General features: G+C 41.2%; 1 protein-coding gene across 1 annotated transcript in view; it reads right to left on the minus strand.

Moving 5' to 3' along the window:
• cdh11 (cadherin 11, type 2, OB-cadherin (osteoblast)) overlaps positions 1 to 1,515 on the minus strand; it is an 87,064-nt gene extending 85,549 nt beyond the window's left edge. Inside the window, exon 1 of the mRNA XM_054599976.1 lies at positions 1,373 to 1,515. The gene's annotated coding sequence lies outside the window, so the exon portion shown is untranslated. The remainder of the gene's footprint in view (positions 1 to 1,372) is intronic.
• Between the last annotated feature and the right edge of the window lie 13,208 nt (positions 1,516 to 14,723).

Below are 14,723 nucleotides of genomic sequence, written 5' to 3' on the forward strand. Positions count from 1 at the left end.
CAACGCCTATCTCTCTCTCTCTCTCTCTCTCTCTCTCTCTCATTGAAAACGCAGTGGAATTGCAGCTGCTCAGATTATACACCGATACATCTCACTTACTCCCCGTTAAGAAAAAATAAAACGACTCAGCGGCCGCTCAATAATCCATACATGCGTGATTATTCATATCATACCTGCACACACACACACACACACACACACACACACACACACACACACACACACACACAATTACAATCACTAAGAGGAGGAGGATGATGATGATGATGATGATGATGATGATGATGATGTGGCCCTGAAGGGACGATGAGATCAGTGGATTGCAGTTTATCTCCAAAGGACGCAGCTCTGGGTTGATGTGTTGGAGTCTCTTGTGGGGGTTCACATTCCCAAGATCTTAATTCCACCAAAGAGATGATGAGTGACGTAAGAGAATAAAGTAAAATCTATATTTAGTCTGAACAGGAGATGGCACATGCAGAATGAATGCAAAAATATATCTGTCACTCCAGAAAAGTAAGGACTCATCCTTTTCTTTTGAAGCATCGCAGTGATTAAGTGATTTTTTTTATTTTTTTTATGAATGATGCGAACTGACCCACACACACACACACACACACACAGGAACACACACACACACACACACACACACACACACACACACACACACACACACACACGGTGATCCAAAGAAAAGTTGTGCGTCGCCTTTACGCGGAGGCGCCGGGAGGCACCGAGGCGGAGGAGGAGAGAGAGAGAGAGAGAGAGAGAGAGAGAGAGAGAGAGACTACATCCAGATGAGCCCTTATACGTGGCCAGACACACGCACACACGAATGCACACACACACACACACACACACACCAAACGAGCGCATGAATATATATATGCATGTGGCAGGACACGCAGATAGACACTGAGGAGGGAGAGAACCGCACAAATCCAACAGACACCAGGTCCAGTCTGCACACACACACACACACACACACACACACACACACACACACACACACACACACACACACACACACAGTGTCCCCGTCGCCAATGCGCAAAGGCGCAAAGGGTTCTCCTGTCTGGTTCTGTATTTGCGCAAACATTAAGGGGGTCCGACACCCTCCCACAGTGTGTGTGTGTGTGTGTGTGTGTGTGTGTGTGTGTGTGTGTGTGTGTGTGTGTGTGTGTGTGTGTGGATGAATCAGGAGTCGAACCACAACCTCCCCAGCATCCCGGGGACCGAAACATTTCACTCAGGTCTCTCTCTCTACATCTGTTTAACGCTCATTAAAAAGCCTCTGCAGTGTGTGTGTGTGTGTGTGTGTGTGTGTGTGTGTGTGTGTGTGTGTGTGTGTGTGTGTGTGTGTGTGTGTTACCTTGGAGGTGAGGGTCTCCGTGCTCAGTCCGCCTCTCCAAGGAAATTCCCCCAAATACATACAAGCCAGCCGCAAAACGCTGACTTCTCTCCACAAAGTGCTGCTTCTTTCCTCCAGATGTCCAACACATCCACTGACTGAAAACCCAGTTTATTTTTGAGTTTTTTCTCTGTTTGTGTGCGCTTGGAGAAGAAGAAGAAAGGGTTTACAAAAAACAAACAAACCCAAAATGTTCTTTCTCGAGCGCAGAGGCACAAAAAAAAAAAAAAAAATATATATATATATATATATACCCAAAGATGGATAATAATAATAATAATCAAAAAAGGAGATGACAGACAGCTTGTAGTGCGTTTTGATTCCGAGATTGAAGTGATGAAGAGGAGTGGAGATGATGGTGGGAGAGAAAAGAAGGGAAATCACCGGAGCATCCCTCCCTCCTCCGGGTATCAAAAATCCGTTACCGTCGGTGCAGTTTATCCGTCCTCTCTCCAAGAGCTTCGGAAGCGGTGTGAGGGGAAACTGAACAAGCGCAGCAGAGAGGAGAGAGAGAGAGAGAGAGAGAGAGAGAGAGAGAGAGAGAGAGAGAGAGAGAGAGAGAGAGAGAGAGAGAGAGAGAGAGAGATGTTGCTGCCGATGGAGGGCGTTGGAAACTAGAGTAATCCTCCTCTCACTTTCTCTTCTCTCTGCATAGTCCGGCTTATTACAGAAGGCTAATCATATCATATTTTGTCATATGGATAATATTTAAATAAATGTGGCATAACAGAAGATGAACAAAAGTGTATGAAAAAATACATTTTTTTAATACATTTTTTCTTGATAGTGTTTTAAAAAAAAAAATAAAAAAATCACAGCAATTTTGCTGAGTGAGATGATTTGTATTTAATAGAGAGGTGTTGTTATTAGTATTATTGTGAGGCTGCAGCACATCGAGCCCTGCAGGAGGAGGAGGAGGGGGAGGAGGAGGGGGGGGGGTGTAAGTGAATGCAACAGTTGCTCCTTCCTCATTGGCTGAGAGCAGAGTCCAACCGATGCCAGAGCAGGTTTGGAATTTCAGAGGCAGGCCAATGAGAGGAGAGGACGGGGAGTGGGGTGGGAGGGGCTTCTGTGGAAGACCCTCCGTTCTGAGAGACGATTGGCTGAATAAAAAGTCCCCGTTTAAATATCTCCTGGCCAATGAGGAAAGAGGAGGAATAAACTCTTGGTGAAAGAAAATCCCATCATCACCTCAGTCAGGTGAAACAGATGGTTTATGACTCCCTTCATCTATGTCTAGTAGAGTATTAAGTAAAGCCACACTTATTTATGTTTTTATTAAAGTGTTTGCACCATAAACTCTTTTCGGTCATAATCTGACTCTTTTACTACCTGAATTTATCTTTGCAGATCTGTGTCAGAGAATTACAAAACCTTTGATGTGGATATATATTCCGTGTTAAAATGGTTGTGTTTGCTGCTGCAGGAGGACAGTATTCACCACTGGTAACCGTAAACAAAGCATAACTCATAAAAACGCCTCTGGTGATATGAAATAAAAAGGCTAACGGAGCAAAGAAGAAGATGAGTTGCTGGTTTTGTACTCGAGTCTGTTGGAGTAGTTAGGTGTCAGGTTTTGTAAAGATGGAGGCTCAACAGTCTCCAACATCCCGTTGCCGGGTTAAACTGAAATCTCATTTCATTCCTCTTATTTTCTAGCAACAGGAAATCAGACATTGATGAGCAGGATCCCTCGCTTTCTTCCTCTCTTTCAAATGTATCCTCATACAACGGATCGTATGATATCTTGCAACAAAGTTATTTCTCAATTTTAATGAGTTTTCTAAGAAAGCCAGCAACACCTGTCAATTTCCACTAATTACATGCATACAGTTTTTTCAAAATAGACTTCCATCTAGACAGGAAACAACTTACGGTTAGGCAACAAAACTGCATAAATAGGTTTATGAAAACATTGTGAAATACCTAGTTAGGTCTGGGAACAGATCGGAAAATACTTAGTAAGGTTGAGGTAAAGATCTTTAAATACTTAGTTACTTAGTTAGATTTAGGTAAAGATCGTGAAATACTTAGTTAGATTTAGGTAAAGATCGTGAAATACTTTGTTAGGTTTAGGAAAAAGATCGTGAAATACTTAGTTAGATTTAGGTAAAGATCGTGAAATACTTAGTTAGATTTAGGTAAAGATCGTGAAATACTTAGTTAGATTTAGATAAAGATTTGTGGACCTTAGTTAGATTTAGGAAATACTTAATTAGATTTAGATAAAGATCGTGAAATACTTGGTTAGGTTTAGGAAAAAGATCGTGAAATACGGCGATAAAAATCTTAGTTATGAATGGTGAAATACTTAGTTAGATTTAGGTAAAGATCGTGAAATACTTAGTTAGATTTAGGTAAAGATCGTGAAATACTTAGTTAGATTTAGGTAAAGATGTGAAATCGTTAGATTTAGGAAAAGATCTGATAGATTTTAAAGTCAGGTTTAGGAAAAAGATCGTGAAATACTTAGTTCGGTTTAGGTAAAAAGGTAAAGATTGTGAAATACTTAGTTAGTTTTAGGAAAAAGATCGTAAAATACTTATATAGGTTGACGAAAAGATCGTGAAACACTTGTAGAGAGAGGTTGAGCTATTTCTTTAAAATGAGCGTCTGGGCTCAGTTTTGATTTGAACCAGTGATCAAAAACTGATCACTGTGGCTCAAACTGCAGCTCACTTGTGGACCACGTTGGGAAAATTTAGAAGAAAAAGAAAACGGCGATGTCTGACACAGTTATGAATGGCTCAAAGCTCAAAGCTCAAAGCAATCCTATTTTGTAAATGTCTGTATTTTGATAATGGCGGACTTTAGAAAAGCTCTGATACAGAGCTCATCAGCAGGAGAGGCAGCGGGGGCTTCCATTCAGAGGGTAACGCCAGATGATGATATGCATTTCCATTCTGGCATTCAGCAGGCTTTTATTACTTTGGACGCAAAATGATATTATTAGATTAAGATAAAGGGCAGGTTGTCAACGTAATTAGAGGGTTATATTCGGCCGTAATGAATGAACATGTAAACAACTGCAGACCCCTTTCTGCCCTGTCATTTCAGGGTGTCTGGTATGCATATAGATTCAAATTAATTTAAATAAATTAGTGCTAGTATTTAAAATTCTCAATGCACGTCTAGTCCACAACCCAAACTCCTTATATATCTTTTACTTTCTGTTATTTTCCGTGCCGAAGCGAGGGGCGATGCTAAGAACCAAAACAGGTATTGATTTTTTTTGATTTTTTTTAAAAATCTTTTTCCTCTTCAAACACAGAAGACTTTCATGCCTTTTTTAAAAGCTTGTATGCACTCTCACCTTTACCTGCTGGTGATGAGAGAGGATAAAACCGTTCCACAAAAATTTCACCCCAGAAAACGTCTGGACCAGAAAACATTAGGTCTTCAATGTTTCAAAATGTTTATTTAAAAGTAATGTGTTAGACACTGGCTGTACTAATATGTAGGATATTTGCTATACTTTGGTCGCTTACAGTACTTTGCAGCAAAGCCAAGAACTCCATTCTGTGTGTTATCACACACTGCAAATGTCAATGGCACATTTCCACTGGAGCACTTTTTGAAGTTGGACTCATTGGTAAAGAAAATAATCTGATTGACATAATAGTCAGTTTTGTACCAACCCCCCATTTTAAGAGCTTGGTACAACCCAGTTTTAGAGTATTAGCTGAGCCCAAAACCCCTCAACATTTCTTTGAGGGAAAGTTGCCTGTCAAGCACATAAAATCAAGTGTAAGTTAATTCACAGATTCATTCATTGTGACATTATAATAATTTATAAACTGTCCAAACTTTTTAGATTTTGATCAAAATCATCTAATGCATACATTTTTCAAGACACGTCGTCACCCTGTCACGACTCATGTTGGTTAAATCTGACGTGAAGTCTTTTGAACGCTGCCTTCTGCTTCTGACATGTGCTAGTTTACAAATCGTTGCTGACTGGCTAGCTGTCAACATGCACTCCAGAGAAAATGTAAAGTGAGGGCTGTCAGGTTGTTGGTGAACTGAACTTCTTAGAGTATCATTATCTTTAAAATGATATGCTTTGGGGCTGATTTTCTTGAGCATCCATTTCCCCTTTATAGAATCACGTAACCATAACTAGCTCTGTGTAAAATAACTCGATGGGTAGCAATGATATGATCTTAGTCAGCGTATTTTTAACCCTTGGGTAACAGGAGAAGAAAACAAAGTAATGATTTAAAGGAGGAAATGTTACCCAAATTCCGTTGCCACGGCGTTTACATTAACGTACATTTCCTTCTGAAACGTTACACATCATGGAGTGTGGTTGGCCACAGGGAGAGCCTGCAGTCTCATGTTGTAAACACTCAGCTGGGTCAGCAGATTCGGAGTCCAAAGACGGTTCTGTTGTTGAACACGCTGACCCACAAACCCCAAAACGGAGAGGGGACATAACACGTAAGCCAGGCCACCCACATAACGCACACACATAACCGTTTACGGACACTAGCACATAATCAAAACGACAGAAGCACGAACTGAAAATCAATTTAAACTGAAAGAAAGATTGCAAGAGCAAACGAAATACAGAATGAGAGAGATGCTTTTCCTGCGTCGCTTCATCTTGACGACGTCACTGCTCAGTTATAAAGTATTAACACTTCTAAATGCAGGCACACAGGAGGGGCTGCACTATTTTCGACAACAGTCAGTGTGTGTGTGTGTGTGTGTGTGTGTGTGTGTGGGAGGCTGATTCAGTCATGACTAAGGGTATTTAAGCCTTGTTTGGCTGTTACCATCTTACGGGTGATTGGATACGAGAGAGAGAGAGAAACGCACACGGCTCACTTACAAATATATGCTGACTGTGCAATAAAGATCTGAGTGTTATTGGTATTCTGATGCCCTTTATTTAAAAAAATAGTTGGACACCGATTGGCATCCTATATTGATTAGCTTTATGTTCAAACTGTGGATTTATATTTCTATCTGCCAATTAACTTGATAGCTGAAAAGCCAATTTTAAGTATCTTTCCTCATCACTGCACATGAATGAAACAAAATACCATTGACTCACTTTGTTCCCTCTCTTTTTTAGTTCTGGGTAGAAATGCATTTTAATTGCGAAAAGATCAGTATGCAAAGCAACATCATATTAAGTCGCTCGTGAAGAATCCCTACAATTTGGAGTTTCACCGAAAATGTCCGATTCCGTCTTACAATTGAAACATCTGTCGATGGCATGATGCTGGTACAAAACGGGTTGTTATTGTCTACCAAGGGCATTTTGAAGAACTTTAGAAAGCACGGAGGCTTTCTTTTGGAAAATGACTGAATGATCTTTTGTGATGAGACATTTGGATGAAAGCTTCCAGTTGTAGTTTTATTCGATTCTATTCATAAAAAAAAGAACATGACGATTCTACAAAAGACCGACAAGGATCTTGTACCAATTTGTTGCTTCTCTGTCGATAAAGTTCTCAACCGCAACTTTTATTGCCGTCAAGCTCTTCCGCCTTGCTCACCACTCGCTCGCCTACACATATGTCTGTATATATACATATACGTATATATATAAATATACAATATGCTTTCAGCCTTTGATGTGGAATCCAGCCAATTCCCTTTAAATAAAACACACACGTATATATCTGGGTCTTGGTTCTAATGTTTAGGTTCTGTGTGAGGAGGCTGCCTGAGTGATTACACAGGGATTATGGGCTGGGCTTTTAAGGGCACGCTTGTTTGTTTTAGCTCGAGCCTGAAGGATGCCGGGGGCTTTAAGGGGATCCAAAGATTGGGTCGCGTGTTTTGTTTTATTCCTTTTAACCTCCGTCTTAAGTTCTTTCCTCATATATTTAACATTCCCCCACTCTTTCTGTTCCTACGTATTAATACTCTGGTGTCTTCTTCTTCCCTCTCCCAGCGTCCTTGTCTTCCGTCGCGCTCACTTAAACGGAGGGCTGCGGTGACCAATCGGTGGCCTGGGATTATCACACTCACTCTGCAATAATTGAATTTGGGGGCTGTCGGCACGGTAACCGAGCTGGGGGAAATTGAGGGAGCCGGGACCGTCTTAAGAGGGACAGAGAATTGGGAAGGGACGGAGTTTCATTTTGGAGATAAACACAGAAATGTACGAGGATGGAGAAAATAGAGAAGGCTGCAAAAAATGGAGACATGAACGAGGAAAGAGAGAAGGAGAGAAAGAGAGCCATCCATCCAGATTCTATTCCTGTTCATTCATATTTAAGTTCAAAGCGAGGCTCAAGAAATGGTCTGAGCAGACACGCATACTTTAGGCAAAGTGACTCAGAGCGAAGGAGAGATTTTCTGAGGCAAAGATAGAGAATTAAAGTCTGGAGATGGAGAGCCATGGAGAGAGAGAGAGAGAGAGAGAGAGAGAGAGAACAGAGAGAGAGAGAGAACAGAGGGCAGCCTTGTGTATGAGTTAGCGGCGAGGAGCAGAGCTGCATAGCAATCACTTGTTTGCTCCTTTAATCAGCCAGACAATGCTAAACATTAGCTCGCCTCCTACATTCTGGACTCATTTAATCAGAGTCCTGACTCTGTGCATTAGCCTCCTCTTTATGCTTCAGCGTGTGCAGCGGCGCAAGGCCAGCGGGAAGCTTTCACCGGATACATTTGGAGAATGTGAAGGATGGAGACGGAGAGAAGCGGCTGACTTGTGTTCATTAAAACATGTCCAACGACAGAAAGTAAAGGGTTTCCCCCCCCATGTTTACTGCAGTAGAGATGCAGGGGGTGGCAGGGGTGGAGGGATAGGAATGACACAATTAAAAGAGGGAGGATGTTGCAGTAGTGGCCAAACCTAATTCACACAATAGTGAATCAATTGCTGGTTATGAAATTAGGTAAAGAGATAGAGGTGTCCCACAAAAGAATATAGTAGAGAAGCTAAAAAGTGCTAAAACAGAAATTAAGGCAGACATTAGAGGTGACAATATTTTTTTCTAATTTCAAATAACACTGCATTTTTTAATATAAATGGAGGCTGAGGAGGAGGAGGGAGTTTTTTTTTCATTTTTTCAGAAATCTACCTGCCCCAAGTTACTTGCCCCTGAATTCTTTTTGTAATCCATTGACGGTTATCAGATGGCGTTTTACTTGTTTTGGAAAATCATTACTGTTGGGCCCTGAACCTAGACTCTATATAAGACGTGGCGTCATCCACTGGTTTGTGGACTGCCGATATGAAGCCTTGAGTTCAACGAGGTAGCCCCGCCCTAAAGCATCCCCTGCTTTATGGTCTGTTTGACTCTAAATGGAGCATCATTTACTAAATGAACATCATGCTGTATTGAAGAAGACTTGAAACTAGAGATTGAGACCATAAACTCATGTTTACAATGTTTACTGAGGGAATAAATCAAGAGAGAAGTAGAGTCATTTTCTCATAGACTTCTATACAACCAGAGGAGTCGCCCCCTGATGGACAGCAGAGAGAATGCAAGTTTTAAGACACTTCCACATTGGCTAAATGCATCAGAACTGGAGATTGCCGTCTGGCCCTGAACAAAGTTGCAGAGCTCAGTGTTGTTGGATGCCAGCAAATAGGGAATGTATGGAACATGTGACTATAAAACACTGTGTTGTTAGAATCATACTAAGGTCCTGTCACAAGTGATCAAAATGTTTTACTGAACCAAAGCCTTTATTAATATGAATCAAAGCCCAACCAAAGAGTAGAGAGGAGTAGAAAGCGTGCAATCAAAACCTGGTTCCCATCAGACCGGGTCCTTGCTTCTGCCCCCCCGTTTGTTTAGTGTCACCCTTTCCATTCCAATCTCTCTCCTATCTGTTTCTCTCCCCCCCCCCCTTTTTCTCTTATCTCTGATCGTACGTTATGGCTGATTACACCGTGATGGGAACAAGGCCAACGCTTTCTGATTCAAACAGCCCTGCAATTTACATACGTACCCTAACGCGGGCCGATCAAAGTGTCATGAGACCGTATCACTTCCGACGTTTACCACAAAGAGCACTCTGACCGACCAATTATTCCAAACCACGCAGTGTGTCGTGCGTGTGGAATAACATTTCTCGCCAAACTGTTTCACAAGATGTTCCTGATCAGCGCCGGCTTTCTTCCAGCCGACATCTGAGAGGAAGAGGAGAGGCACGTTCTAAACACACAAACACACAGCGCCTCATGCAAAACGCCAGACATCAGAGATTAGGCTCTCTGACAAAATATTGACGATTGGATTTCACAGAATAAGTATTATTCTCTTTCTCTCCTCGTCTCAGTCCATCCGTCAACAGCTTTTTGGCTTTTTTCTCCCCCATGTCACATATACAGACACAGCACGTCCTTTACCACTTTCTACCTCATTCATTCTAATTACAAAGTATTGACACAGGCTCGCTGCTTCACACTGCAGTTAAAGAAAGTGTTTTTTATTTTTTAAAGTGCCTTCAAAAGATCCCTAAAACCACACTTTTACTCAAGACATCCAAAATGTTTTCATGCTGTTGCACTTGAGAAACTCTCTAAACAGCATGCAAACTGTTTAACTTTACACTCTTCAGTTTCTCTTCGATTTTTCCGTTACTTTAACAATGTTTAACCTACTTAAAAAGGAGACCGGCTTTGAGCGGGAGACTGACATTTTCTTGTTTCAAGTGCCAGTCAATGGGGAGCCCAAAACATTTCAGCAAACGAGATGTAAATGTTTTCCAAAATCGATCGAATCACAGTTGCCAACTCCTAATTCACGCTGAAGTGATAATTCCTGCTGATGTCCTTGGGAACAAACTGTTTGCCAACAATTGCTTTGTATTTATTCAACATAACTAAACGGAATAATTCATGCGTTTATAAAACAAACAAACTGAAAAACACCTATATTGCAAGAAAAATAAAGTTTTCATGAATGAGTTGGAAAAGATCGCAAACAAAAAAAGAATGTGGCAAAAGCAAACTGTTTATTTTTCATAGACCTTCATGTCGTGCTACCTGTCTCTTTTTCCTCCAGTTCGGACCAAAACATTCATGTCATGCTGCCACTAATCGCTACAGGCCTCCACTGCACCAGAAAGCCTGATTCAATTCCAAACAAGGGGGGTTTAGTTGCATGTCACCCCGGCTCCTCTATATCACCATGGCGATGGATAAAAACACCACAGAGTATGCGGTTCACGGATAGACAAATTCATTTTAATAAAAACCCACAAATGCAATGAGGTGCCGTGATGTATCAGAGTAACTGCTGCTGCACCGATTCACACCTTATTTTGCTGACATTTCTGAAATGTACTAAAGATAAGTGCAACAGCCTCAATGGAAACATAACGTCTGGTTCTGCACAGTGCTGCGTCACTCTGGTGTTAACACAGCTTTCAGGGCATCAAGTGCAGCTTGTGGTTCGATGCCAAAAACAATGCTATGCTTACTAAGAATGTGCTCTACTGCAGCTTATGGTAAGCAAATGTGCTTTTCAGGCATTCGGCTGACACCGTGATTCCCTCCGGATAAGTGCAAGTCAGGATTTATGAATCCCGCCATCACCAACAGCCCGAAGACAAAAAGACCTGGAGACACTTTGTGTTTCGCCTTCATCAATAAATAACGAGACGCATCCGATAACTTTACAGCCATTACCGACGCTCGTTTGAAGTCCAGCAGACCTTCCTTCCCAGCTGTCCCCCCCCACAGGCCTCCTATCAGGCTGTCGGGCAATCAATTAAAGGGTGAAAGGTGTGTTTTGGTTCTCTGTGGGGGGGGGTTAAAAAGATCCCTTTTAAAAACAGCACAGTTAATTAAAAGATTAAAACCATTTCACACCAACACATCCACACACAAACTCTATTTTTTCGGGGGGGGGATTTAAACCCACTTAAATTGTGTTGTTGCAAAGATAAATTAGAGCAACGACCCAATATTGTTTCAAGTTATTGGGTGTGATTTAAAAAAAGATTTATCTTGAAGTTAATATTGGCAGTGCTCTTTTTTTCTCCTTTTTTCTGGCTAAATATTGGTCAGGTTACAAGGCTACTAGGCTGGTTAACGTGTGAAAACTCCAGTGTTTTGTGTGTGTGTGTGTGTGTGTGTGTGTGTGTGTGTGTGTGTGTGTGTGTGTGTGTGTGTGTGTGTGTGTGTGTGTGTGTGTGTGGTGTGTGTGTGTGTGGTTGTGTGTGTGGTTGTGTTGTTGGTTGCCTGCTAATGTGTGAAAACCACTTCTGTTTTCTTTAGCTGTAACCCCCTGCTGAGCCCAGGGCCAGATAGGACACACAAACACACAAACACAACACACACACACACACACACACACACACACACACACACACACACACACACACACACACACACACACACACACACACACTCCAGCACTTTTTCCTGCATCTCCTCTCTCAGCAGGACTCCTCTCTTTATCCATCTCCTGTCATTATCTTATCCCTCACTCATGACTGATGCCTGCATAGGTGGTGTGTGTGTGTGTGTGTGTGTGTGTGTGTGTGTGTGTGTGTGTGTGTGTGTGTGTGTGTGTGTGTGTGTGTGTGTGTGTGTGTGTGTGTGTGAGAGTCAGTGATAGAGAAAATGAAAGAGTAAACACAGACGCTGTGATCCCTCCTCCCCGTTGATGTCCATCAGAACGGCTTTTCTCTTGCTTCATCAACACTTGGTTTAAAGTGTATTTACGGCACTGGGTTAATTCTCCGTCCGCTGGGCTTCCCAGTGCGACCAGTACTTCTCCTGCTGGCCGCTGAGCCACTGCACTGGAGCATTGCCTTGCTCAAAGGTACTTACATGGTAATTGTTCAGCTTCCCCACACACATTTTCCCAGGAATGTAACACTAATGGCCAAACAGACTAAACTTTACTTACGCTTAAAGTCAAAGATAAGAACTGTAATGCCACAAAGAAGATGAATTACATTCAACCATGTGACCACAAAGTGCTCCGACACCAAACTTCTCTCTCTGATATAACTTCATGCATCATTTGATAGTGATGTTATAGTTCGTTTATTTTAATCTTTGTCTCCCAAAGAGGAAATATAAACAGAAGTACACATAAACAATTAACACAAACCAGTTCATAGATTGCAAACAATGTTCAACACCACAAAGACACATTTTAAGGTAAACTGATCATTTATTGGACTATGGCAGTTTAAGGCTGTTTTGTGCAACCAATTTTTAAGTTTTAAGGACAACTTAACTTGGACTTTCAGGCAAATCATAATGAAAAAGTTTTTTTTCCACAGACCACAGATATCTTTAAATATGCATGAATAAACATGCAACATTGATGTTAAAAGTCATCTTTAAGTATTATTTAATAAGATGTTAACACTCCAAAACTTTGATTTGTTCAGATTAAATTGACAGCAACAAAAAAAAAATCCACCAACTGCAATCAGAATGTTGCTAAATCCATCATAAATCCAGATATATTTCACCTTAAACAACCCACGCTGGTCCAACTTTGGCAGAAAAGTATCCCTGTAGGATCCCATCACTTATAGGAAGAAGCTGATTGAGCAAATAACTTCTCAGGGCCTTTTGAAACCTCTCAGCTTTGTTCTGAACTGTGTGATCTCATGCATTTTGATTGCTGTCTTGCAGCGGGGGATAACCGCTGCCTGTTATCGGTTCCTCCCTCAATAAATCCATGTTTGGTTTTTTTCGCAACACGAGCGAGGTCACGCAGGCAACTACAACTTATTTTCACTGCTGCTCCCACGGCGTGAGCCCCCGATTATGATTGCTCACAGCGTGGCTCAGTTAGGGCATCAAAAACCCTGACAGGAAGCGTGAATCGGAAGAGAAAGGAAGTTGGATCGGATGTTCTCAGAGTAGTAGTTCATCACCAGCAGGGAATAATTGCACTGTGGATAGATTTATTATTATTTATTTATTTTTAAATGTAGCTTTAGCAATCAACATAGCTTTGTACGGAGATGAAGAGTAGTGTATCTACGACATACAGGGACATTCTGGATCCAACCCTGTGGCTTTTGTTTATTCTTTAATTAGTAGAATTGCACATTTATCAAGAATGGCTTCTGCGTGGGATGCCATAGCAACGAATAATTAATGAGGTGATGAATCAGACGGACGCTCTGAGGTTCACAACTAGAGCAACTAACAGCAAGACGCCACCAAATTGTACTCAGTCACTCACACACACACACACACACACACACACACACACACACACACACACACACACACACACACACGCATGCATGCAGATTCACACACTTGCATGCAGATTCACACACTTATTAAGAACAACAAACAGCAAGACATCTCAGGGTCAAAATCAACATTAACTCTCTGAAGGGCCTGAGAGAGAGAGAGAGAGAGAGAGAGAGAGTGAGGGGGAGAAAGAGACTGAGGCAGGAATGTTTGAAATAACAATCAAGAAGAGAAAAAACAATGCTTAAAATGTTCTTTTTTGTTTAAAGGATCAGAATATCATGGATGTTACTCTGTATTTTTGCATTTGATGTGTCTGGGTGTATGTGTTTTAATGGAATATGTGTTGTAAGTTTAATAAGTGTATAATTAAAGTATAATTCAGTGGAAGAGGGTTGTTGTTATAGCTCATGACTATAATCAATCACAGATGCATCCAGAGGAGAGATTGGAGGATTATATATTAAAAGAAAACATCTGTAAAATAAGCAAAGAGACAAAGAAAAGGTGGGCTGATGTCTCATTTCAAAGATTATGTTCCCTCACGGATCTGAGCCCATGTTATCTGTCGGTCCGATCGTTGACAGCTAACCAAACGTTGGAAATTATGAACAGGTGATTTATCTCAAATAATCTGAAACCAAAAAGATATACAGGACGTCGACTGTGAACAAAACACATACAGAGAAGCAGATGTTGCCAGTGGAATTCTTAGCTCTCAAGCTCACCTCTCATCAAGGCTCATTAAATATATCAAAAGAGAAAAACAAGAAAGTAATAAATCAGAATCTACGATCTGAACACTGGATTTTAAAAGTGGTTGCCAGGCCGACAGCCAGGCATCAGCTTTTGGTTGCCGCAAGTGAAACGTGGTCACCTTATAATTGGTGTAATTCAGATACTACGCAGTTATACGCCCGCTTAATAAAGAAAATGTGTATGTGTATGTTGTTCCCTACATGCTTTGCAGTATAATTTTCCATCCAGCTCAAAGATATTTCGCCCTTTCAAGACTTCACAAAATTTCCTTTTTGGTTTTTGATCGGTTTCATGTGTTTTTTTTGTCAGTTGAAACAATTTGCACATTTGTTTGTGACGTTGACGGGTTAATCAGAACTTTTCAAAGTCTTTGGCTTCACCATTGTCTCTAAAAAAAGA

Source organism: Anoplopoma fimbria, chromosome 6, assembly GCF_027596085.1.
Source record: "Anoplopoma fimbria isolate UVic2021 breed Golden Eagle Sablefish chromosome 6, Afim_UVic_2022, whole genome shotgun sequence".
Taxonomy (NCBI): Eukaryota; Metazoa; Chordata; class Actinopteri; order Perciformes; family Anoplopomatidae; genus Anoplopoma; species Anoplopoma fimbria.